This window comes from Micromys minutus (assembly GCF_963924665.1).
Source record: "Micromys minutus genome assembly, chromosome: 16".
In the NCBI taxonomy this organism is placed as follows: domain Eukaryota; kingdom Metazoa; phylum Chordata; class Mammalia; order Rodentia; family Muridae; genus Micromys; species Micromys minutus.
In genome coordinates, this window is record NC_137985.1 from 4,855,640 (window position 1) to 4,882,431 (window position 26,792).

The 26,792-nt window shown below is 40.8% G+C and overlaps 1 pseudogene across 1 annotated transcript; it reads left to right on the forward strand.

Annotated features, from left to right (window-relative positions):
• Nucleotides 1-1,755: 1,755 nt before the first annotated feature.
• On the forward strand, nt 1,756-24,935 carry LOC308430844 (high mobility group protein B1-like; annotated as a pseudogene). The gene is made up of 4 exons: nt 1,756-1,800; nt 3,836-3,961; nt 7,642-7,738; nt 24,239-24,935. The product of its transcript is annotated as a high mobility group protein B1-like (transcript).
• The last annotated feature ends 1,857 nt before the right edge of the window (nt 24,936-26,792 follow it).

A 26,792-nucleotide genomic window follows, 5' to 3' on the forward strand; every position in this document is an offset into this window, starting at 1 on the left:
AAAATAATACAAGGAACTACCGAACCTTTTTCGGACTTTGTTGCTCGCATGATGGAAGCAGCAGGTAGAATATTTGGGGATCATGAAACTGCCATGCCTCTGATAGAACAGTTGATATATGAGCAGTGTACTAGAGAATGTAGAAACGCCATAACCCCATGGAAGGCTAAAGGATTACAGGCCTGGATGAAGGCATGCAGAGAGATAGGTGGGCCACTCTCTAGTGCAGGTCTGGCTGCCCAAAAAAGGAAAGAAATCACCTGTTACAAATGTGGTAAATGGGGACATGTACAAATACAATGTAGACAGGAAATAACTCAGCTCAGACAGGATAAGACTCCGGGGATGTGTCCAAAGTGCAGAAAGGGAAGACATTGGGCTAATAAATGCAGATCTGTAAGAGATATGCAAGGACGACTGCTTACCCCAAATAATCGAGAGTCAAAAAACGGACAGAGGGGCCCACGTCCCCAGGGCCCTCAAATGTATGGGGCAGTTCAGGCTCCTGTATCTCTCCATCCACCGAATCCCCAAGCAGAGCCACTACGGGTTCGGTAGGACTGGACCTCCGTGCCACCACCAGAACAGTATTAACACCCCAGATGGGATGCCAACCTGTCCCTGTAGATTTTAAAGGACCCTTACCAAAAGATACTGTAGGACTATTACTAGGGAGATCATCTTCTACCTTAAAAGGCTTAGTAGTGCATCCTGGAGTTATTGATCAAGATTTTACTGGACAGATAAAAGCTATGTGTTCCTCCCCACGAGGAATCTTTGCCATTTCACCAGGAGATCGGATAGCTCAGTTATTAGTGTTGCCAAGTTGTCATAGAATGTATCCTAGCTCTGACAAGATTAGAGAAAATCATGGCTTCGGTTCCTCAGGTGCAGATGGAGCTTTCATATCATTAAGATTAGATCAACGCCCTACGCTCACATTACAAATTGAAGGCAAACAATTTTCAGTTATATTGGACACTGGGGCAGATAAGAGTATCCTTGCAAGTAAGTGGTGGCCTACCTGTTGGCCTGTAAATCAATCGGCTCATTCATTGCAAGGATTAGGTTATGAGTCCACCCCCTTGATTAGTGCTAAAACTTTAACCTGGAAAGATGCAGAAGGAAGGACTGGTCAATTCCAACCGTATGTTCTCCCTCTTCCAGTTAATCTCTGGGGCAGAGATGTACTAATAGCCCTAGAATTTATTTTGACCAATGACTATTCAAAAATAGCCAACAACTTATGAGAAATATGGGTTATATACCTGGGAAGGGTTTAGGAAAGACTTTGCAAAGAAGATTGGACCCCATCTCAGCCATGGGAAAAACAGATAGTGCAGGACTGGGTTTTTCATAGGGGCCACTGAGGAGCCGCTACCCATCCCATGGCATATGGACAAGTTCATCTGGGTACTTCAGTGGCCACTACCCAAAGAAAAACTTGAAACGGCACAGCTTTTGGTCACAGAACAACTAACATTAGGTCATTTAGAACCATCCCAATCGCCTTGGAATACCCCAATTTTTGTGATTAAAAAAAAAAATCTGGAAAATGGAGACTGTTACATGATCTTAGGGCTATCAATGCACAGATCAATATTATGGGACCTGTACAAAGAGGTCTCCCTTTGCTTTCCACATTACCAAAGAATTGGTCGGTTATTATTATAGATATTAAAGACTGCTTTTTCTCAATTCCTTTAAATGAAAAAGATAGGTGCAGGTTTGCTTTTATCCTACCATCTATTAATCATGAGCAACCAGATAGGAGATATCAGTGGAAAGTTCTTCCCCAAGGTATGGCCAATAGTCCCACTATGTGTCAACTTTATGTGGGTCATGCTATAAGTCCAATAAGAAAAGAATGTCCTGATATAAAAATACTTCATTATATGGATAATATTTTGTTGGCTGGCTCTCAAGAAAAGGATGTTATTAATGCTTATACAAAAATTGTTAGTACCTTAGAAGAGCATGACTTACACATTGCATCAGACAAAGTACAATATTTGACCATGGGACACTTTCTGGGAGCCATCATTAAGCCTTTAAGCATTAGACCTCAAAAGTTACAAATTCGAAGAGATCATTTGAAAACTCTAAATGACTTTCAAAATTATTAGGTGATATAAATTGGCTCAGACCTTTTTTAAAGATTCCTACATCTGATTTAAAACCATTATTTGCCATCCTTGAAGGAGAAACTCATATTTCTTCTCCACGTCGCTTGACCCCTAGCGCCTTGAAGGCTCTTCAACAAGTAGAGACTGCCATCACTAAAGCTCAGTTGAGCAGGATAGATCCTAAAAAACCATTCTCTTTATGTCTATTGCAAACTGCCCTAATCCCAACAGCCATTCTGTGGCAAGATAGGCCACTTTTATGGGTCCATTCACACTCATCTGGTTCCAAGACAATAGAGCATTATCCTACAATGATTGCTGAGTTAGCCCAAGCAGGACTTAAACGAGCTTTAACACATTTTGGTATGTTACCTGAAAAAATTATTATCCCATATACAACAGACCAAATTCAGGTATTGAGTGCCACTCTCAATGAATGGACTATATTGCTTTGCACTTTTCCGGGAAAATTTGACAACCATTATCCAAAACATCCTTTGTTACAGTTTGCCATTAAGCATCCTATTATATTTCCAAAATTAACCTCCACAAAACCCCTTGTTAATGCATTAGATATTTATACTGATGGTTCAAAAACAGGAAGAGGATGCTATGTTGTGAAAGATCAAGTGCATTTCTTTCAATTTTCACCTGATGCACCTCAATTGGTTGAATGTATGGTGGTATTGAGAGTTTTCCAGCATTTCCCCCTACAGTCAATTAACATAATTTCAGATTCTCATTATGTGGTAAATGCGGTTTCTCAGCTAGAAACTGCAGGGACAATTAAACAATCTAGCAAAGTGGCAGACATATTTAGGATACAAAATTGTATCTTTTCCTGATCACACCCATTCTTTATTCAACACATTCGAGCTCATAGTCTGTTACCAGGCCCTATGGTACAAGGAAATGCATTGGCTGATCACACCACAAAAATATTCCCCATCTTAACTAAATCACCTTTAGAAGCCGCTGCAGACTTCCATGCTCTCTATCATGTACCTGCCACTACATTGAGGCTTAAATTTTCTATCTCTCGTGCAGAAGCACGAGATATACTCCTAAGATGCAGTAAATGTGCAGACTTTATTTCTAAACCTAATGTGGGGGTCAACCCTTGTGGTATAAGACCTTTAGACATATGGCAAATGGATGTGACTCATATCCAATCTTTTGGTAAACAACAATATGCCCATGTGTCTGTAGACACTAGTTCTGGTGTCATGCATGCTACACCCCTTTCGGGTGAAAAGGCTTCCCATGTCATTCAACATTGTTTGGAGGCCTGGAGCACGTGGGGAAAACCACTGTTGCTAAAAACAGACAATGGTCCAGCTTATACCTCAAGCAAATTTCAACAATTCTGTCTACATATGCAGGTTAAACATCTTACAGGATTACTCTATAATCCTCAAGGACAAGGCATAATTGAACGGGCGCATCGCACCCTTATACAATATTTACTAAAACAAAAAGGGGGAATAGAAGGAGCTGCATCTACCCCTAAGACAATGTTATCTCTTGCTCTATTTACACTTAATTTTTTAAATTTGGATGATAATGGCCAATCAGCAGCAGAAAGACATGGTCAATGGCCTAAACCACCCATTGATAAGGCACGATGGAAAAATGTATTGACTAATAAATGGCAAGGCCCGGATCCCGTGTTAATCAGATCCAGGGGAGCTGTTTGTGTTTTCCCACAGGATGAAGAAAATCCCATCTGGGTGCCAACGAGATTGGTGAGGATCATCGAAGACCAGGATGAAGGACGACCGACAACCCCGGAAAAGGATCCACCCATGGATTCTGGGAATACTGATGGGAATGTGGTTTGTACAGACTGAAAGTATCCCATTATGGGCCATCGTTAGAACCTGGCCTGTCCCTATACCTGTGCATGCCAATTCCATGGTGTTGCCAGTGTTTTTCTCAGTAAACTGTGCACAAGATATTCCATGTATAACACCTCTTGGGGAAAACCCTCAGCCTTATAGTGCTACCAATTTTACCATATCTGGTACCTTATGTTTTGCTCTTTCTTCTGACCCGAACCCTTGCATTTGGATCCGTAAAGGTGTTATTGCACATTGGAAAAATCCTCTTGAGGGTGCATCAGCTAATACCATACAATCTGCTCTAAGCGCCCTTCAAGAGGTTGCTAAGGGATCCCAAACAGGGTCGAGAAGCAGTGATAGTCATGTTGAGACATATAATTTAACCACACTTCTAATGATTCATGAAGGTACAAGACCATTTAAGCCAAAAGATCCTACTATTGTTGCTAACAAATCTTCAACTAATAGGAAGATTTTACCCTTTTGTTATCCCTATGAGGGCTTTCCACCAGTATATACCCCCTGCCAATCTCCTAAAAGTCGCCCCCAAGATATTATTCCAGGATTTGAATTTTCACCACCTCTTGGTAATGTCAATTGGGATAAAAAGAATAATCAAACTGGCATAGATAATACTTGGCCTTCGTTCCAGTAGATTCTGTCTAATAAGAAAGGAGCTTCTACAGTTTTGACTCCTTTTGACAGATTTCTTGGAGCGTCTTATAAATTGTATAATATATCAGGATATTATAATTTTTTGGATAGACGTGTCACAGTGACTTCATTTAATCAAAAAATTAATGAGGTAAATATTTCTGCCTCACCTGTGTGCTTAAAACCTCCATTTTTCTTTTTGTTGACCAATAATGTAACTAATAGTATTATCTTATGCAATAATACACAAGTTTCTTGTCTACTTGCTGAATGCTGGAATAAAACCTATAAGTAAGCTGTGGTTGTTAAGATTCCCACTTTGGTACCTATTCCAGTAGAAGCTAATCCTGAAGAATTTCCCATTGCCCAGCTTTTCAGATATAAAAGAGATTTTGGAATTACAGCCGCTATTATAACTGCTGTAGTGATATCTATCTGCTGGTGCAGCGGTTACTGCTGGGATTGCCATGGCCAATCAAGTTAATACTGCTACAACTATAAATGAAATATCAGAACAGACTTCAGAAGCGTTGGTAACCCTACAAAGGACCAATGCGCAATTGGCATCTGGTCTCCTCTTTGTTAATCAAAGAATGGACCTATTACAACATCAGATAGATGCTTTAACTGATATGGTACAATTAAGTTGTGTTTCCCAACAAGCAAACTTATGTATAACCCCTATAAAGTATATTAATGACTCTCGATTTTCTAGTAAAAATATTTCAGATTATTTGAAAGGAGAATAGTCTGTAGAATTGGAAGATCTACAACAAAGACTTCAAATACAGATCCTGACCTTAAATGGCACTCGAGTGGAACCAACTACCCTTGGAGATTTTACTTCTTGGCTTTCTTCTGCATTTTCCTACTTTAAAGAGTGGGTGGGAGTTGTTATTTTGGGGGCACTAATATGCTGTGGAGGTGTGTCGCTTCTATGGTTGTTGTGCAGACTTAGAGCCCAACAAAGATGAGATAAGGTCATCATTACTCAGGCTCTTATGGCCATTGAAGGTGGTGCTTCTCAAGATATCTGGCTATCCCTACTTAAAGAATCTTAATTCCCGAAATGGTCAGCTTCCACAATCTCCTAAAGTAATCTAGGCCCTAACCTTCGTCCCTGGGTCCTTGGAAGGAATGAAAAAATGACCCAAAGTAGCCATTCTTGATGATGGGCAACTTCCTCTAGCCCCTGACCAACCTAAGACACGGAGCCTTGAGGACGACAAGGTAATCCTAAGACAGGTAAGGCTTGGGTTCGAGAGGTCGATCCTAAGACAGAGATGGTTACAGATCGGTCACGTATTCCTCTACCCAGTTTTTCCCTAGAGGCCTCATAAAAAAGAAAAAAGGAGGAGATGTGGGAAGCCACTGTATTCGCCATTACAAGATGGCGCCAAGCCCGAAGGAAGGGTGGCCAGTTTTGAGATAAACAACCTAAGTGCACATGCATGCCTGCCTGTTTTTGCTGAATCATGGTGACTCTGAGTATGCTAATTAGGGCATACAGAATGCACCAATCAGGTGGCGGCACAGTCCTCCTAAGCATATATAAGGAGGGCTGGTTTCTGGGCTCGAGGTCTTTCGCTACTGCAATCAAGCCCGCAATAAACGCCTGTAGAAGGATCCTGTTGTGGTGCGTTTTCCTTGCCGGCGAGATAGGCGATCGCTACAACTAAACATATCATGAAAACTGCTAGATGCCACTCAACTGACAAGACGTTGCAGATGCAGACAGTGGACTGATCAGCTGTCACTGGATGAGCAGATGAGTAAGAATGAGGTAAGGGTGGATGGAACCTTGGTGGAGATAAAGCTTGTACCAGAGGTAGGGTTTCACAGCTGGCAGGACACTTATAGTTATGTATCACCCAGCCCAGTTGTTAAAAGATGATGTCCCGGGTTTCCGCACCAATGTTAGGAAAAGGATGAAGAGAGTGGAGGGGGAGGGATATGGCCCATGGAGGTGCAGCAAGGCCTGAGGGCAAGGGAGATGCCTCTGGGTGGCACAAGCTGGAAATCCCTTCTCCCTGAGGGACCAGCTATAGTACAGAATAGAGTTTATTCAGATCATGGGAAAGTTAAGAGGGTAATAGAGGCGGGGGGTGGTAGTAAATAAATAGAGAAGTAGAGGAATAGAGGCCGGCCATGAGCACATGGAGAGGTGGGGGAGAGAAGGGGGAGAGAAGGGGGAGAGAACGATGAGCAAGGGTGGGAGAACAAACGAGCAAGAGAGCAAGAAAAAAAGAGAGGAGGGCAAAAGAGAGAGGAGGGGGTAAGCAGCCCCTTTTATAGTGTCAGGTAACTGGGGTGAAGCATACCTGGCTATTGCCAAGTAACTGAGGAGTGGAGTATACTTGGCTGTTGCCAGGTAACTAGGGGGTGGGGTTTACAGAATCACAACATTCCCCCATTTTGGTTTAATTAAAAAAGAAAAGTTAGAGGTGATGGTGGAGCAGGAATAGGGTCGTTGTGATCTGACTGCTTCACACTTATTTGGGTGCAATGTTTCTAGATAGTCTAGAAAAATGGGACTGGGGATGTTTGTCCAGTCTTAGAGTTGCCTGTTTCCTTGTTGTCTAGGGTCTGTGGAACTATCTGAGGATAGGTCAGAAGGAACAGGTCCAGTAGAAACATCTGTGTCTGTGAGAGAAGGCTGAAACATCTGTAGGTTGCTTCTCTGGAGCTGTTCTAGATGTAATAAGCACCTGGACTTGACAAGATGCTGGAACACACACGTGTGTACATTATAGGTAGAGACTAAGTACATTTGGAAGAAAAAAAAATTTTTTAAAGGAGGAAAAGGAGGGCAATGGTGAAAGGGGAATGGGGCACTGAGTCTCATTGGCTACTTCCTGCTGTCTTGGTGTGTTGTAGGGTTGCAGCTGGCTTTTGCCATCAGGGTTTACCTGGCAAATGTTCACATCATGCTCCTTCATAGACAGTGGCTGGTAATCCTGTAACAGGAACTGATTAATAGTTCGGCTAGACTTTTTTTTTTTTTGTATCTGTCATTGAAGGAATATAGAAACAAGATTAATAAGGCAGGGAGCAAACAGTCAAATGATGAGATAGAAGGGGTCAGGCTGGGGAACCTCTTTCCATTTACCATTGGCAGTATGTATAGTTTTAGAGATTTGAAATTTTTTAGGAGACACATTAGTTGGGAGCCTGATGATATGTTCTGAGAAATTGAGTTGTCCGTTGGAAAAAGGGAAAAGGGGCTACTGAGTTATCTCAAACCGGCTTCCCAGTGGATAAACTCAATAGAAAAAATTCCACCTATGCACAGGAGCCCAGAATCATCACTCGGACTCCTGGTGGCTGTGTCAGGTCCTGTACCTTACAGAGAATACCCCACCAGGCCTGAACTTCAGTGAGAAAACCAGCTGCAAGAGTCCTGAGGGGAAGAGGGGTGTTGAGAGACATTCCAGAGGGGATTTTCCCAATGGTCAATGTCTGTGTCTTGGACTTTTTGGCTTCAGAGAACTAACCCTTCTTGCCCAAAAAGGCTGGCCAAACCTTGTATGGAAAATCAGACGTTCTCTTTGCCAACTGATGGCAGGAGCTATTGTCATGAAAAGTAAAAAAAAAAAAAAAAAAAAAAAAAAGTTTTCTTAGTTATACATTTGAAACCCACATTTGAAACCTAGAATAGGTAGTGAGCTTTAGGCAGATGTACTTATCTGGGTGGAGTCTTATTTGGTCCATGCAAGGTAGATCTGAGGGGGTTTCCTGTAGCTTATAAGTTTGTAAACATAAGTTAACAACATAAACATTTTTTAAAATGAGCTTTTGTAGAGCAGAAGGAGCGAGAATTATATATTTGGATTGTCTAGTGGAAAGGAGAGTTTAGCAAGAGGAAACATGAAGCATTAATGGAACCCAAGTTTAGGTAAGAAAGTAACCAGTTATATCTGCAAGAGCTTATATCTGAACTAGTTGTTAGAAAATAGAAGTCTGTTTCTTTTTAGTTGTTAGGCTGTGGTTACCTTAGCTGTTAATATAGTCAGAAATCTGGCTCAGAATAAATAAAACTTTAATCTATCAGGCATATCAATTAAGAAATGACAGAGTCTATCAGCCAACAGTTCCCCTGGGTCTCTATTGTCTTCACAGCAACTTGGACACGTCGGTCTGGCTTTTGAGCCCAGAAGACACAGGGCCCTTTTTCTGTGGAGTGGATACATAACATGAGAAATTACTCACCTTGCTTTAGACAAGTCATTTGACTCCAAAGCATTTAGTTTTGTCCACTCTGTCTCTCAGTGATTATCACAGCACAATCTAGGAAGCCTCTTGAAGCTGCATTCATATCTTCTGAGAGCTTGAGGGGGACAACTATCAATGACTTTGGGAGATTCTGTCAGTCATAACTTAAATATTAATGATTAACAGATTTCTGACAAGTTTGAGGGTTTTATCGGTTAGTGCACATTATAACTTAATGGCAGTACTAAACTATCATAAAGACAGAATAAGATTGAAAATATTAAAGAGAAATAAAAATGTGTTGTGTTTGAGACAGGCGCTAGTGCACACATGTGAGAAAGTGCAGTTGATGCACTGGACACACTCACATACAGGGAGGAGGCATGGTTCTGTGGCAGCAGAGCAAGGCTAGGGCAGGCCCTGGCAGACAGAATGCCCTCGGTGGGTGGGGGCAGCAACAGTCCACCATGGCAGGGTGCCACATGCATGCTCAGGGTAAGCTGCTGCCTCCCAGACACCCACATGCTGGCTGGATTTGTTGGCTCTGGGCTGCTAACTCCAGATTCCTGCCATAGAGGCTACGCACTGTCTCGCACCTTGGTAGGTAGGGTAAGTGACAGGGCTCAAACAACCAAAGCCATACCTCCCTGCTGGCCGGTTCCAAGTTCACTGGCTCCATGACTATAGGGCTTGATCTGGCCATGCCATGAAAACCAGGGAATCTAAACAAAACCATGATCAAAGGCAGTAGCTGGAGCTAGAAGCAGACAGAGAGTCTGGGACAGAGTCTGGGACACTCTGACTAGTGTGGGGAGGAAGTTTACCAGTTCTCTGAAGTTTAGGCTAGTGAGCATTGAGATGCAAACCTGCAGAGTTTCTCAATCTGAGTCATCGCACCAATGAGAGGAAAAAGTGATATCCAGTCGTGAAAAAATCTAATCCTCTCACACGGGCCACCAATATTGTTAAAATATGACATCCCAGGTTTCGGCACCCATTTTAGGAAAAGGATGAAGAGAATGGGGGAGGGAGGTATAAGGTAACTTGGTGTCAAAAAAAAAGGAATGATCTGGCAGGCTTGATCTTGGAACTGGAAAAAAATGGTTCAAGCAATAAAGAACTTGTCAGGAATCATGAAGACATGAGTTTGGTCTTTAGAATCCTAGTTATTAAAAAAAAAAAAAAAAAAAAAAAGCTGGACTGGACTGGTGGCATATACTTGCAAGCCTAATATGGAGAAGTTAGAGATGGATCCATGAGTTCCCTGCCCAGCCAACCTATCGTAATAGGAGAGGAAAACGGTCAATGTTTCAAAACAAGGCAAGTGGCTCCTTGGGAACATGAATGATTTCTTTGTATGTATGAACACAGGTGTATCCATCCTTAACACACACACACACACACACAAAACATACCCTAAAAGCAAAGAAAGAAAGGAAGGAAGGAAAGAAGGAAGGAAGGAAGGAAGGAAGGAAGGAAGGAAGGAAGGAAGGAAGGAAGGAAAAGAGAAAGGAAGGTAGGAAGGAAGGAAAAAAAGAGAAATCCAAACCTCTTGGTGTACTGGCTATTCTTATGTCAATTTGATACACAAACTAGAGTTACTGGAAAGGAGGGGAATTTAACTGAGAAAAAGCCTCCATAAGATCTAGCTGTAAGGCATTCATTTCCTTAGTGATTGATGAAGGAGGGCCTAGCATATTGTGAGTGGTTCCAACCCTGGTTTTTTGGTATCTGCATCAGCTCCTGCCTCCAGGTTGCAGCCCTATTTGAGTTCATGCCCTGGCTTCCTTCGATGATGGGCTGTTGGAAAAATCATACTAACCTCCATCGCTTAGGGTTAGGTAGACTGCCTGCTTGCAGGCCCAAGAGAGAGATACTCGCCCCCCTTTTGTTATGCTAATTGGCCCAGTCACAAGCCTACTCCACTCCTGGTCTTCTTATTTCCAGTTGCCCAGGTTACGGAATTCACCCTAGGGGGTGACTCCTCCACCCAGCAGCTAGCGAATCTGTATACTTCCTCGGTAATTACCTGAGTGTATACACTGAGACTGGAGTCAGTCCTGATAGGACTGCAGTTGAAGATGGAGTAAATTTTCTGGTAACAGGAATAATTGAGTCCTGTCCTTTCAAACCCTATTAGGCCTTCGCCCGGTTCTGAGTAGCTGTTCATGATGCGGGCGCCACAATGGACTATACTGCAAAAGTATAAGCTTTATAAAGCCTTTTCTCCACAGCTTGTTACTGGTCATGGTGTTTCATCACAGCAATAGAAACTCTAATTAAGATAGAAGTTAATACCAGGAGTAAGATATTTTTATGATAGACCAAACTGTGTTTTGGGGAAGATTCTAGAAGGTCTTTGGAAGTTTGTGCTAGAAAACTCATTGAGTGGGCTCAGTAGGTTGTTCTGTGTGAGATTGGAAGGTAAAAAATATTATGAGCAGTGCAGAAGATGAAGGGCTGGCTTGTGAAGTTTCAGAGAACTTTATCAGAGACATTTGCTATTTTAACTTGAAATTCTGTCTTTCTGGTCATCTGGGAATGAAGAAGCAGCCTTAATTAATAAGAGACCAACACTGAAGTAAAAGTTTTTTAATGCTGGGACAATTGATGCTGGTCAGCTGGACCTAATAAATTTGAGAGGAAACATGCATCTTTTAGGTGAAATCTTCTGGGAATTGTTTATAGGTTAGCACACATAAGCTGTGTTCCAGAAGTGGTTGTGCTGGCAGCCAAACTTGTTAGTGTAAGAATAATGGTTTTGACATGAAGAGATTATGGAAAGTAACTGAAACTTGACACTATGAGATGCCAGGAGAGGCCATTAGTGAAGGGGCACCCTTGGTGGCAGATGAAGGCCCAAAACTAAAGGACTCATGCAAAAAAAGTTGAGGATTGGCACCATGAAAAGAGCCTATGAGAAACTGTTCATAAAATTGGAGCCCAGTTGCAGCAAAAGATCCCAGAGTTTTGAAGATGTCAGCGCCATGAAATGATCATCAAGAACAGCTACAACAATGGAGTACAGTCGCCAGAGCCTAAAAGACAAGCTGTGTGTGAGAAAACAGAACTAAAGTAGGGATTCAAACTCTTTGGAGGAACACAGAAGATTGTGAGTGACTACCAGATAGTTGGACATTGAAATATTTATACTGCTGGGGTTTGTTTTGTTTGGTTCAAATTACAATTGTGCCCTTGTTCTTTCCTCTTGAAAAAAATATTTAACTTACTTTTTATTTTTACAGGAACCTACAGCTAGAAAACTTTGAAATTATAAAAATGGTTTTGCATTTTAAGATTGGATATATTTTTCCAATATAATATTTTTATTAATTATTTGAGAATTTTAAATAGCACACCCCAATTATACTTCCCAGTCCTCCCAGGTTTGTTCTACCATTCTTATGACCCCCACCCCTCAAAAAAGAAGAAAAAAGTCCAATTCATGCTTTCTATATACTTACTGGAACATGGTAAAACTCCCAGTGGCCATCTATTGTGGAGAGCTACCCTTTAACATTGTTATCACAAATTTTAAGAGTTCTCTTCAACAGCTTGTTATCTAAGCTGTTTCTTTTGGTGGGGCTAAGAGTTACCACAAAAACCTTCTGTCTATTTATCAGCTGTGAGTCTGATGTGATCTGTACTACTGCAAAAGATGTTTCCTTGTTCATTACAGTGGGAGAAGAACTTCCAAATATTTTCTGGTGATAGCACAGACCAGGGATATTCACATGACCTCAGACATCAGAATGTACCAGAAACCTCAGCATGGTCTCCAGTGGAAGAACAGACCAGAGACATCAACATGTCCCTCTGCCACTGCACAGGCATGAGCCTTGTCATAGCCCTCAGTCACAACACAAAACACAGACATCCACATGACCTTCTAAGGGAGCACAGACTACAAATATCAACATGACAGATACCAACATAGCTTCGAAAGACAGCACAGACCACAGACATTTGCCTGTCCTTCAGTGGTAACACAAGGCATCAATATCTACTGCATACCCCTAGCTACAGCAGGACCACAGACCCCAACACAGCCCTTGGTGGACACCAACATGGCTTCATGCAGCAGGGAATTGGCTATTTTAAAGAGATTGAAATTTTAATTTATCTGAATTTGTAAAGACAGTAGGACTTTTAAAGTTAGTTTTGTTTGTAATGTTAGATCTTGGGATAAATTAGAAAGGGAAGGTGCATCTTAATAGTGATTTGTTTATATGTCAAACTGACAAGAGATCAGTTATACTGGCTAGTCTTATGTCAACTTTACCCAATCTAGAGCTATCTGAAAGGAGAAAACCATAACTGAAAAAATGTCTAAGATCCAACTGTAAGGTATTTTCTTAATTAGTGACTGATATGGGAAGGACTTAGTCCATTGTGAAAAGTTTCATCTCTGGGTTAGTGGTCCCGAATTTTACAGGAAAGCAGTTGAACAAACCATGGTGAGCAAGCCAGTAAGCAGCATTTCTCCATGGCCTCTGCATAATAAGCTCCTACTCCGGGTTCCAGGTCTGTTTAAGTTCCTGTCCTGCACTGTCAAGAAAACAAGTGGCAGCCAACAGAGTGGGAAAAGATCTTTACCAACCCCACATCTGGTAGAGGCCTAATACCCAACATATACAAAGAACTCAAGAAGCTAGACACTAGAGAATCAAACAACCCTATTAAAAAATGGGGTACAGAGCTAAACAAAAAGTTCTCAATGAGAAGCATCTAAGGAAGTGCTAGACATCATTAGTCATCAGGGAAATGCAAATCAAAACAACACTGAGATTCCACCTCACACCAGTCAGACTGGCCAAGATCAAAAACTCAGATGACAGCAGATGCTGGCCAGGATGTGAAAAAAGAGGAACACTCCTCCACTGTTGGTGGGGTTGTAAACTAGTACAACCAGTCTGGAAATCAGTCTGGCGATTCCTCAGAAAATTGGACATAGTACTACCTGAAGACCCAGTTATTCCACTTCTGGGCATTTACCCCAGAGATGCTCCAACATACAACAAAGACACATGCACCACAATGTTCATAGCAGCTCTATTTATAATAGCCAGAAGCTGGAAAGAACCCAGATGTCCTTCAGAAGATGAATGGATACAAAAATTGTGGTACATTTACACAATGGAGTACTACTCAGCTATCAGAAACAATGACTTTATGAAATTCTTAAGGAAATGGATGCATCTAGAGAATATCATTCTGAGTGAGATAACCCAGTCACAAAAGAACAGACATAATATGCAGTCACTGATAGTTGGATACTAACCCCAGAAAGCTCTGAACACCCCAGAAACCACTCACAGACTGTGTGAAGTTTAAGAAAGAAAAAAAAAAACATTATGTTTACTCCTTACACACCAAGAAAACTTTGACTAATTCCAGGTTGCATCTTGTTTTGCATGTGCTTTGTGCTCATTGTGGCTGGTGGGATCTTGATCCACACTATCAAACCTTAAAAAAAAAAAAAAAAAAAAAAAAAAGGCCAAGCAATAACGGAGGTGGGTTCGTATGCTTTTATGCAAAAATGCTTGAGATTTGTACATTTATCTTTGTTGTTTTTTTTAAATAAAGTTCTTCAATTTAAAAAAAAAAGTTCCTGTCCTGGTTTCAATGATGTACTACAATGTGAAAGTTTGAGTCAAATAAACCCTTTCTTACAAGTTGCTTTTGGTCATGGTGTTTCATCACAGCAATAGAAATACTAACTAGGATACAAGAGATTTAAATCTAGTACATTTTAAAATATGTTTTAAAAAGCTACACCCCCTCATACCACACACACACACACACACACACACACACACACACACACACCCTTGGCAGACCATCATGGGACTAGGGATCAAGACAGCCTTGAGCATGCTAGTCAAATGCTCTACCACTGGACTATATCCACAGCCTTCCCCTTTACACATGCTCTAACCACCCCCTTGACTCTCAAGCTACACATCAGACTTAGCTCTGCTGTTGGCCTCAGGAACTGGGCCAGGCTTCCAGAGCTAGACTCCAGAGCTATCACTCTTGCCCATCTTGATGTAGTAATTCTCAGAGCTAAGCTGCTAAGAGGATGCAAGGGCTTCCTCCTCCTTCAAATGATGCAGGGTTCATTTGATTTGTCTATTTGACACTCTCTAAAATCACCTCAGAAGACAGCATTCTGAGAGACTGTCTAGATCAGGTTTGTCTGAGAGCTTGTCTGGGGTGGGAGGGGTCATTTTGTTTCCGTTAATTTATTGATGTGGGGCTAAAGGTGGGCAGCATCTTTGCCTGGATTTGGGTCCCAGTCTATATAAAGGAGAATGTCGACTCAAATGCAAACTCATGTACTTCCGTTCTTTCCACTCTTAACCATGTATGTGACAAGCTGCTTCAAATCCTTGCCTTGACTTCTCTTCAATGGTGGACTGTAATGCAGAACTGTAGGGCAAATATGTCCTTTCTCTAAAAAGTATCCTTTGTCAAAATATTTTATCACAACAACAGGAAACAAAACATAGAGAAAGCACCAACTATCTGCTTAGGACTCTCCATCTGTGCTTTCAGGATCCAGTAGAACTCATACATATGACAGCCAATTAAACATGCCTTTGCCTGACCCACACACAAGGTTCAGATGCCAAAAGCACAGGCCAGCACCTGTGCTGCCCTGCCTCCCAGTGAGGCAGTGCTCAAGTTCACCAGCTCCTTTAAAATGTTCTCAACCTCCAGTCTCCCTGCTTCTGATTGAGCTCAGTATTTCTCTCATAATTAAACTATCAAATGCTTCTGAATTTGTTCAATTCCAATACACACCCTTGGATCACAATAATCTTAATAAACACAAACTGACTGTACTCCCCTCAAGCACTCTTTTAGTGACTCCTCTCCCAGTGGACAAAAGATCTGCAGACTAGCCCCTCCCCCAGTCTACCCTGAAGCCTAAGTTAATATCACCCTGGAACTAAGAATAGACTATATTTCTGGAAACACTTGGAAAGGAAATTAACATTTTTTGCTGATACCATAGGCTTCTTGTTCAAATACAAACAAGACGCAGGACCCATGAAATAATTTAAAGTAATATTAGCATCCTGCCCTAAAACCTACTTGACAAAAATACAAGGCCTTAATTGTGTGTGTGTCTGGGTGTATGTCTGTGTGTATGTGTGTGTGTGTGTGTGTGTGTGTGTGTGTGTGTGTTGTTTTAGTTTGATTTTGGTTTTAGTTTGGGTGGTTATTTGGGGGGGGGGGTTGTCCAACATAAAACTTTTATTGATTCTTTGGGAATTTTACATCATGTACCCCTATTGCTCCCTAGTCTTTTCTTGTCAACCTCCCTACCCACACCTTCTACCTTTGTGACGACCCCCTCCCCAGCCAAAACAAAAAAATCCAATTTTGTTGTCTATATAATCACTGGAGTGTGGTCAAAATCTTAGTGGCCTGCCTCTTAAGTAGTGCTGAATCCTTTCCCTTCCAAACCCTTGCTTTTGTGCAGAGCAACACTTATCACATTCTTAAGAGTTCTTTTCCATGGGTTCCAGTTAAGGCTGTTACTATACTGGAGGAGAGGGAGAGGCACTGGGGTGAAGGAAGGGGTTGTCACAAAAATCTTTCATGTCCCTCTTTCTCAGTTGTGCATCTGCTGTCATCACTATCACTGCCAAAGTAGCTTATTTGCTCTTTACAGTTTTTGGTAGCATGAATTATGGGCCTCCACATGGTTTCTAATGTCATGTCAGCAAAGAAAACAAACAGGGATCCCAGTTGCTGCAGGGTCACAGATCCAGATAAGGCCCTCTGATACAGCTGGGATCATATAGCTCAACATGGCTTCAGGCCACGGTATAGACCACAGACCTGGCTAGAGTAAAATAACAGACCAGACACTACCAAGGACCCAGGTGGCAGTGCGGCCACTCAGGTCAGTCTGGCTCCCAGGGGCAGCATGACCCATGATCATCAACATGGTTTCAGGCTGCTGCACAGACTACAAACATCTGAGAGGCCATTCTTAATTCTTAAGTTAAATGTTTTTAATTTGTCAAGGGTTGTGTGTTTGAAGAGTACCAGCCTAGCATGCTAAGCCATGGTTATTATCACCAGCACTGCCTCAGCTGAGCTTGATGATCCCAGAACTTGGAAGGTAGAGGCAGGCAGGAAGATCAGAAGTTCAATGTAAGGGCGTAGAGTTCAATCTACAAAACCCACAGTGGAAGGAGAAACTGATATTGTCTTCTGATCTCCATAAGTGTACATAGCATACACACACACACACACACACACACAAAATTTAAAAATAAATAAATATTGGAACCAAAGAGATGGTTCAGAGATTAAGTATTTTTGCTGTTTTTTCAAAGAACCTGGGATCCCATTGCTTGCATTGGGTGACTCCTATAACTTTAATTCTAGGGGATCTGACACCCTCTTATGGCCTTCAAGGGAAAAGTACTCACATGCACAACAAAGCCACAGACATATACATAAAAAATAAATCTTTTTAAAATGCACAAAAAAAAAATTTAGAAATGTACATCTATCCTTAGCTTCATATCAAATTTGAGGCCAGCCTGTGCCACCCAAAACTCTGTCTCAGAAAAATAAACATAAAATTAAAACCAAGACTCTAAAAGTGAGACCTCAAATATCCCCAAAGGGCAAGTCAACTTGACTGACATTTTTGTACTTCTGCTTTCACTTAGCTTTTGCCTCTGGAAACTCCCAACTTCCTCACTGGTCTTACTGCCATCTTACTGCGAAATGATGGAGGGCTCTGTTAGCACTACTGGGGTTTCCCAGTTTGTAAGCCATGCTCACAAGGCTGCCAGGACCTGTTCTCTTTCAATGTCACTTTTAAACTGTGCTCTTTATTTAATGTATTCTCTCTATCATTATTTTTGTGGATTGGGTAAAAAGGATGACTGGGAATTGAACCTAGGACCTCATGCATTATAGGCAAATGTTTAACCACTCAGTTCCACCTCCAGCCTTTGTAAAATATTTAGAGGTATTCATTTATCTGATTTTCCTCAAGTCTTATACTTTTCTAAAGTTTACAATGTATTTAAATGCTCAAAGCTCTGATTAAGTAAATACTGAAGAATGTATACAGCTCTTATTATTACTTAGTAAGGCCAAGAGATGGAGAGGGTTAAAGTGCCTGCTGTAGAAACACTGAGAACTACATTAGGTTCCCTAGAACCCAAGCACAAAGCTGAGAGGTGGGGAGTGCCTGTACCTCCAGCTCTGAGGGAGGAGATGAGCTAGAGATGCTGGCTCTTTGAAGCTCATTGGTTAACAACCTAGTCCAATGGCTACATTTCAGGTTCTGTGAGAGATCTTGTCTCAAAAACTAAAGCTGGAGAACACTCAAGTTAAGACACCTCATGGACCTTTAGAATCCACATGGGGATGCACACCACTGCACTCACACCTTTACAAATGTACACACTACATACCCACAGCAACAGATCAAACCAGAAAAGAAAATAAGTGATCAATAAGACAGAATAGTTAGAAACACAGATTTTGGGTCCACACTGCCTAGGGTCAAACACTGATGACCTATGTGTCCTGTGCCTTGACCTTTCTCATCTATAAAATAGGGGTGATAATGACCATACCCCCTTGTAATAAATGCTATAAAATACTTTTAGAATATCATCTTGCCAATGGTGAAAATAATTCGTATAATACAAATATAAAAATAATGATGTTGTTAGATGTTCATTTTTACTGGTACTCACTGATGTTTATGACAAGTTCAAACCATCACAGACTTGTTCCTCTAAGTCTAGAGAAAACTATAAAAATCATGAACCTCGGAGAAACTAAATCCAGGAATTTTATTTAAAGAACTCATATTAAGCTATTAAGGTGTTGTGTCCCAAACTTGTAATCAATTTCTGAGAAGTGGGAGAGTGAGGCACAAGAATGGCTGTGACTTCAGGAGTAGCCTTAGCTAAAAAGTGAGAACTTAGCTCAACAACCAGCCAACCCTTACCAACAATATTTGATCACTAAACAATGGTCAGATGGCTTTTGTTTTAGAGACCAAAAAGACCTGGCATCTGCTTGATGCTTGGTGTGCTAGACATAGAGTGCTTGTGACAATGCCTTCAACATAGGAACCATTATTGCCCTCATCTGCCACATGACAAAATGGAACTTTCAAGAAGTTAAGGGGCATACTTGAACTTGTAGAAAGGACAGATGCAGGTAGCCTGTACAGCAGAGAGCATGTATAAGAAAAGGGGAAAGTGGGGAACTGTGCATCTCTGGGGATACACTGTGTCCTTTGTGTTGGCTCTGGAGTTAGTTTCTATAAGGGTAGTTACTTGGGACAAGGGTTACTCCCTTTGTGAATGAATCCTCCCATGCAGCCTTGAAGAACATTGAAGCTCCTAAATGCATGGTTTGTGCTTCATAAATAGAAGTGGAAGAAATGAGATCAGAAGTCTTTCCTCCTGACCATTACCATCAGCATTTTACCAGGGACGTTCCCTAGTCCTTAACCCTGAAGTCAAGAGGCTTCTTGTTTGGAGACTTTTAATATTTTACTTATTATTGGTATAGGTTTGAGTCAGGTATATGTGTGCCTAATGTATCTGTGTACATGGACATGTGTGCCACAGCATGCATGAGGAGGTCAGAGGAGAATTTTGTACAGTTGGTTCTTGCCTTCCACCTTTTATGTGGCAAAACTAAGGTCATGAATGTTACCTAGAAACGTTTTTACCTCCTGAGTTTTCTTGCTAGACAAATACTTGTTTGGAGGTTTTGTTTGCTTGTTTTTCTAGGGATTGAACCCTGAGCTTTAAGAATGCTGTACACAAAGCACACACTCTCTACCTCTATGCTACTTCCCAGCCCTGAAGTCAGATGTTTTATCTGTGTTTTAAAAGCAAATTCCATTCACCGGCATGGATAAATTAAAGTTATTGTATCTGTAGAGAAATCCAGCAAATTGAAAATCATTCTCTCTTACATCAGTTTATTATGGTTATATTGATAGTCTATACTAAACAGGAAAACAAGATAATACAATAGAAAGATGTGTTGGCTAGTTTGTGTCAACCTGACACAAGTGACAGTCCTTTGAAAGAAGGGAACCTCAGTAGAGACAATGTCTCCATAAGATCCACCTGAAATGCACTTTCTTGATTGGTGATTGTTGGAGAAGGGCCATCCTGGGGTGGCATAACAAGTTACAACCAGACCAGGCATATGCCCTCACATAAAGACTAGACAAGGCAACATCATAGGAAGAAGGGGGTCCCAAGAACAGTCAAAAGAGTCAGGGACAGCCTCTGCATCCATTATTAGGATTCCCACAAGAATGCGAAGCTACTCAGCTCTATTATATATTCAAAAAACCTAGGTTAGATCACTATAGATTTCCTGATCTCTGCAATCTCCTATGAGCCCAGTCGGGTGATTCTGTGGGCTGTGTTCTTGTGGTATTCCTGACTCCTCTGGTTCCTTTCTCTCCATTCTCCTTAGGACTTTCAGAGTCCCCATCAGTTGCTGGATAAAGTCTCTCTGGTTTCTTTGATGAGGATTCTGCTAGGCTCCAGCTCCAAAATACTCTACAAGGAGAAGTAACTATAGATTTTGTGTTGTTATATATTGGTGTCCCAATCCCTCCATTTGAAACGTGGTCTTGTTACACAAGATGGCCAGATCAAGTTCCTTGTCTCCCATTACCAGAAGTCTTTGCTAGGGTTACTCTCAGAGCTTCCATAGCACTAGGTTTCTACCTCATTCCTGGAGGGATTTTTCTTAATCACATTACTTGAAGTGAAGAAACACACCAGACCTTTTGAGGTGAGAAGATTCACCTTAAATCAGGTCACACCTTTGTATATAGATAGGCTATACAAAGAACAAAGAAAGAAGCTCTTGCTCTCTCCTCATCTGCCCTCCCTTTGAATGTCAAGTTCTCTCCTTCATTGACATCAGAGCCTAATTCTTCAGGATTCCAGCACACACAGAAGATCAGCTCAAACATACAGCCTCATGAACTGAATAACTATTCCAGTTTTGGACGGTCTGTTGGAAGACAACCATTGTTGAACGAACTGGACCACAGCCTGAAAGCCAAAGCCAATATATATATTGTATTTTATCATATATTATCTATATTAATTGTAAAGAGTATTATATTATTGATGGTTACAATGCAAATATATTGATAAAATAATATGTTAATATATAAAATGTGATTTAATATGTAATTATCAACATAATAATTCATTAATGTAATATTAATATGGGTACCAGAGTTCAAAATACCCAGACCCTACTGGGAGAGAGCCAGTCTCACAGGAGTGCAGACACATTTGACAGCAGATGTGAGACCACCACTATAGCTCTGAGAGGCCAGCCCAGAGCCTTCAGGACACAAGAATTGAAAAGTAGTTTGGGACAGAATCCTCAAGGATTTTGTCTGTGCCCTCTGTTGACCCTATGCCACAGCTATCTGTACCCAGACATGCTGGGAAACAGCTGGTCACCCAGCAGTACTGACATACATGATTCTGTGAAAGTCAAGCCACTGTCAGAATTGGCACAACCAGCTAACACCAGAGATAATCAAAAGACAAAAGTCCAAGAGCCTAAACAACAGAAACCAAGGCCATGTGGCATCATTAGAACCCAGTTCTCCCAACACAGCAAGTACTAGATACCCCAACACATCACAAAAGCAAGATTCTGATTTAAAATCACAACTCATAATAATGTTAGAGGACTTTAAGAAGGTCATAAATATCTCTCTTATAGAAATACAGGACAAAAAAGCTTAACAGTTAGAAGGCCTTAAAGAGGAAACACAAAAATCCCTTAGAGAATTACAGGGAAATACAACCAAAAAGGTGAAGAAATTGAACAAAAGAATCCAGAATCTAAATCTGGAAATAGAAACAATAAAGAAATCACAAAGGGAGACAACCCTAGAGATAGTAAACCAAAAAAAAAAAAAAAAAAAGAGAGAGAGATCAGGAGTCATAGATGCAAGCATCACCAACAGAATACAAGAGACAGAAGAGAGAATCTCAGGTACAAAAGATATCATAGAAAACATTGAAAAAACAGTCAAATAAAATGCAAAATGCAGAAATCTTATAAAACAAAACATCCAGGAAATCCAGGACACAATGAGGAAATCAAACTGAGGATAATAGATACAGAAGAGAGCAAAAATTCCAACTTAAAGGACCAGTAAATTTCTTCAAGAAAATTATAGAAGAAAACTTTCCTAACCAAAAGAAAAACATAGCCATAAATATACAAGAAGCCTACAGAACTCCAAATAGATTGGACCAGAAAAGAAATCTCTTCTGTCACATAATAGTCAAAACACCAAATGCACAAAACAAAGAGTATTTTTTTAAAAAGCAGTAACAGAAAAAAAAAGTCAAATAACATAAAAAGGCAGAACTATCAGAATTACACCTGCACCAGACTTTTCAACAGAGACTATAAAAGCTAAAAGATGTCATACTAAACCTAAGTGAACACAAATGCCAGCCCTGGCTAATATGCCCAGCAAAATTCTAAATTAACATAGATGGAGAAACCAAGATATTCCATGACAAAACCAAATTTATACAACATATTTCTACAAATTCAGCCCTATAAAGGATAATAGATGAAAAATGTCAACACAAGGAGGGAAACTGCACCCTAGAGAAATCAAAAAAATTAATCTTCTTTCAACTAACCCAAAAGAAGATAATCACACAAACATAAATACACCTTTAACAACAAAAAAAGAGGAAACAACAATAATTGGTCCCAAATATCTCTCAACATCAATGAACTCAATTCCCCAATGAAAAGACATAAACTAACAGACTGAATACATAAAGAGGTCCCAACATTTTGCTACATACAGGAAACACACTTCAGTGACAAAGACAGACACTACCTCAGAGTAAAAGGCTGAAAAACAATTTTCCAAGTATATGGTCACAAGAAATAAGCTGGAGTAGACATTCTAAAATAGAATAAAATCAACATTCAACCAAAAGTTAACAAAAAAAAAAAAAGATAAGGAAGGATACTTAACACATGTTTAAAAAAAAATCCACCAAGATGAACCCTCAATTTTGAATATCTATGCTACAAATGCAAGAGTACCCATACATAAACATACTAAAAGCAATATACAGCAAATCAGTAGCCAACAACAAACTAAATAGGGAAAAATTTGAAATAATCTTACTAAAACCAGGGTTTAGTCAAGAATTCCCACTCTCTACAAAAATTGTGGTACATTTACACTGTGGAGTACTACTCAGCTATTAGAAACATGACTTTATGAAATTCCTAGGCAAATGGATGGAAGTAGAAACTATCATGCTAAGTGAGGTAACTCAATCACAAAAAAAAAAAAAAAAAAAAAAAAACCACACATGGTATGCACTTGCTGATAGTGGATATTTGCCTAAAAGCTCAGATTATCAAAGATACAATTCACAGACCAAATGAAGCTCAAGAAGAAGAAAGACCAAAGTGCTGATGCTTCAGTTCTTCTTAGAAGGGGGGACAAAAATATTCACAGGAGGAAATACACAAAGTATGAAACAGAGACCAAAGCAAAGGCCATCCAGAGACTGCCCCACCTGAAGATTCAGCCTATATAGAGACAATATTGCTGATGCCAAGAAGTACATGCTGACTGAAGCCTGAGGCAGCTGTCTTCTGAGAGCCTCTGCCAGATCATGACAAATACAGAGGCAGATGACAACCATTGAACTGAGAACAGGCTACCCAATAGAGGACTTAGAGAAAGGGTTGAAGGAGTGGAAGGGATTTGCAACCCGATAAAAAAAATACCAACCAACCAGAGCTCCCAGGGACTAAACCACTATCCAAACAGTACACATGGATATACCCATGGCTCCAGCTGCATATGTAGCAGAGGATGGCCTTGTTGGACATCAATAAGAAGAGAATCCCTTGGTCCTGCCAATGTTTGATGCCCCAGTGTAGGTAAATGTTAGGGTGGGGAGGCTGGCGGGGTGGGTGGATAGAGGACACCCTCACAGAAGCAGAAGGAGGAGAGATTGGATAGGGGGTTTATGGAGGGGAATCCGGAAAAGTGATAACATTTGAAATGTAAAGAAAACATATTCAATAAAAAAATTTTATAATTAATAAATAAATTATAAAATTTATATAATTATAAAAACAAGTCAAAGAACCATTTAAAAAAATAAAGGTTTTGCTAAAAGTTATGGCACATGCCTTTAATCCTAGCACTCAGAAGGCAGAGGTAGGCAGATCCCCATGAGGGACATGTAAGGCCAGCTTGGTTTACAAATCAAGTTCCAGGCCAGCCAGGGTTACATACTTAGAACCTGTCTTAAAAAATAAACACACAGAGTACATTGAGCTCCATAGAGACAGCGCCGGGGCGAGCGAGAGCCGTACGGGCACTGGGAGACTCTGTGCGTCGCGGAGGAAAATCAACCAAACATGGGCAAAGAGATCCTAAGAAGACGAGAGGCACAATTTCCTCATATGCATTCTTTGTGCAAACCTGCCGGGAGGAGCACAAGAAGCACTTGGATGCTTCTGTCATCTTCTCAGAGTTCTCCAAGAAGTGCTCAGAGAGGTGGAAGACCATGTCTGCTAAAGAAAAGGGGGAATTTGAAGATATGGCAAAGGCCGACAAGGCTCGTTATGAAAGAGAAATGAAAACCTACATCCCCCCAAAAGGGGAGACCAAAAAGAAGTTCAAGGACCCCAATGCACCCAAGAGGCGTCCTTCTTGTTCTGTTCTGAGTACCGCCCAAAAATCAAAGGTGAGCATCCTGGCTTATCCATTGGTGATGTCGCAAAGAAGCTAGGAGAGATGTGGAACAACACTGCCGCGGATGACAAGCAGCCCTGTGAGAAGAAGGCCACCAAGCTGAAGGACAAGTACGAGAAGGATATTGCTGCCTACAGAGCTAAAGGAAAACCTGATGCAGCGAAAAAGGGGGTGGTCAAGGCTGAAAAGAGCAAGAAAAAGAAGGAAGAAGAAGATGAGGAGGAGGATGAAGAGGATGAGGAAGAGGAGGAAGAAGAGGAAGACGAAGATGATGATGATGAATAAGTTGGTTCTAGCGCAGTTTTTTTTCTTGTCTATAAAGCATTTAACCCCCCTCTACACAACTCACTCCTTTTAAAGAAAAAAAATTGAAATGTAAGGCTGTGTAAGATTTGTTTTTAAACTGTACAGTGTCTTTTTTTGTATAGTTAACACACTACCGAATGTGTCTTTATATAGCCCTGTCCTGGTGGTATTTTCAATAGCCACTAACCTTGCCTGGTACAGTCTGGGGTTGTAAATTGACATGGAAATTTAAAGCAGGTTCTTGTTGGTGCACAGCACAAATTAGTTATATATGGGGGCAGTAGTTTGGTTTTTTTTTTTTTTTTCTTTTTACGGTTTTTTTTCTCTTGGTTTTATTTTGGGTTTTTTTTTTTTTTTTTTTTTTTTTTTTTTTTTTTTCATCTTCAGTTGTCCCTGATGCAGCTTATAAGGAGATAATTGTTCTGTTAACTGAATACCACTCTGTAATTGCAAAAAAAAAAAAAAAAAAAAAAAAAAAAAAAAAAAAAAAAAAAAATGTGGCTGTTTTGTTGACATTCTGAATGCTTCTAAGTAAATACAATTTTTATTAGAAAATAAAATAAAATAAACACACACACACACACATACAGAGGAGGGGATAGACATTAAGTCAAGGGTTTTACCTGTGTTGAGATCTTTGCATCTCAAATTTTGAGATTTCTCATTGCATCTTGCTGGCTATATTCAGCAAAGAAAAAAAAATCTGCTGACTCTGAGATGTGACAGATAGGAAGAGGTGAAGGTAATGCCAGAAAGAAAAGAATGACTTCCCCTTCCCACCTGGATATGACTTAAGTCTTCAGCTCATTAAGTCAGAGGGTCAGAGGTCTCTACATAGGCAACCCAAGACTGCCCTACATAAAAATTGCAAACATAAATTGTATATGTGTTTTAGTTATGGTTTTACCTCTGTGAACAGATGCCATAAGATCAAGTCAACTTTTTTAAAAAAATTTTATTAGATACTCTGTGTTTACATTTGAGATGTTATCCCTTAGCCCCTTTCTGCAGCTATTCCCCCTCCCCTTCCATTTGCTTTCACAAAGGTGCACTCTCTTCTGATCACCCTCTCCACACCACTGCTTTTGCATTCCCCTGCATTGGGACAACGTGCACTTTCTGGACCAAAAGCCTCTTCTCACATTGATGCCAGACACTGCTATCTTCAGCTACATACACAACTGGATCAATAGGTCTCTCAACTGTGTGCACAAACGTTGGTGATTTACTCCATGGGGGTTTTGGAGGGTTTGCTTGGTTGATAATGTTCTTCCCAAAAGGTTGCAACCCCTTTCAGCTCCTTAGGTCCTTTCTTTAGCAACCTCATTGGGGTCCCCAAGTTCAGACTGATGGTAAGCTGTAAGCATGCTCAGCTGTGTCTATATGACTCTAGCATAGTCCCTAAGCGGGGTATCTCTATCTGGTTCCTGCCAGTAAGTACTTCTTGGGATCAGCTACAGTGCTTGGATTTGGTGGCTGCATATGTGGTGGATCCCAAGGTGAGGTGACTTCTGAGTGATCTTTTCTTCAATCCCTGTTCCTCTATTTGACCTTGCATTTCCTCCCATGAGAGTTTTGTTCTCCCATCTAAGAAGGACTGAGGCATCTCCATTTTGGCCTTCCTTCTTTTTGAGCTTCATAATGTCTGTGAATTGTTTCTTGGATATTGGGTATTCAGAGCTTTCTGGGGCTAGTATCTGCTTCTCAGTGAATGCATACCATGTGTGTTCTTTGTGACTGGGTTACCTCACTTAGGATGATAGTCTCTAGTTCCATCAAGGCAACTCTTATAAAGGACATTTAATTGGGGCTGGCTTACAGGCTCAGAGGTTCTGT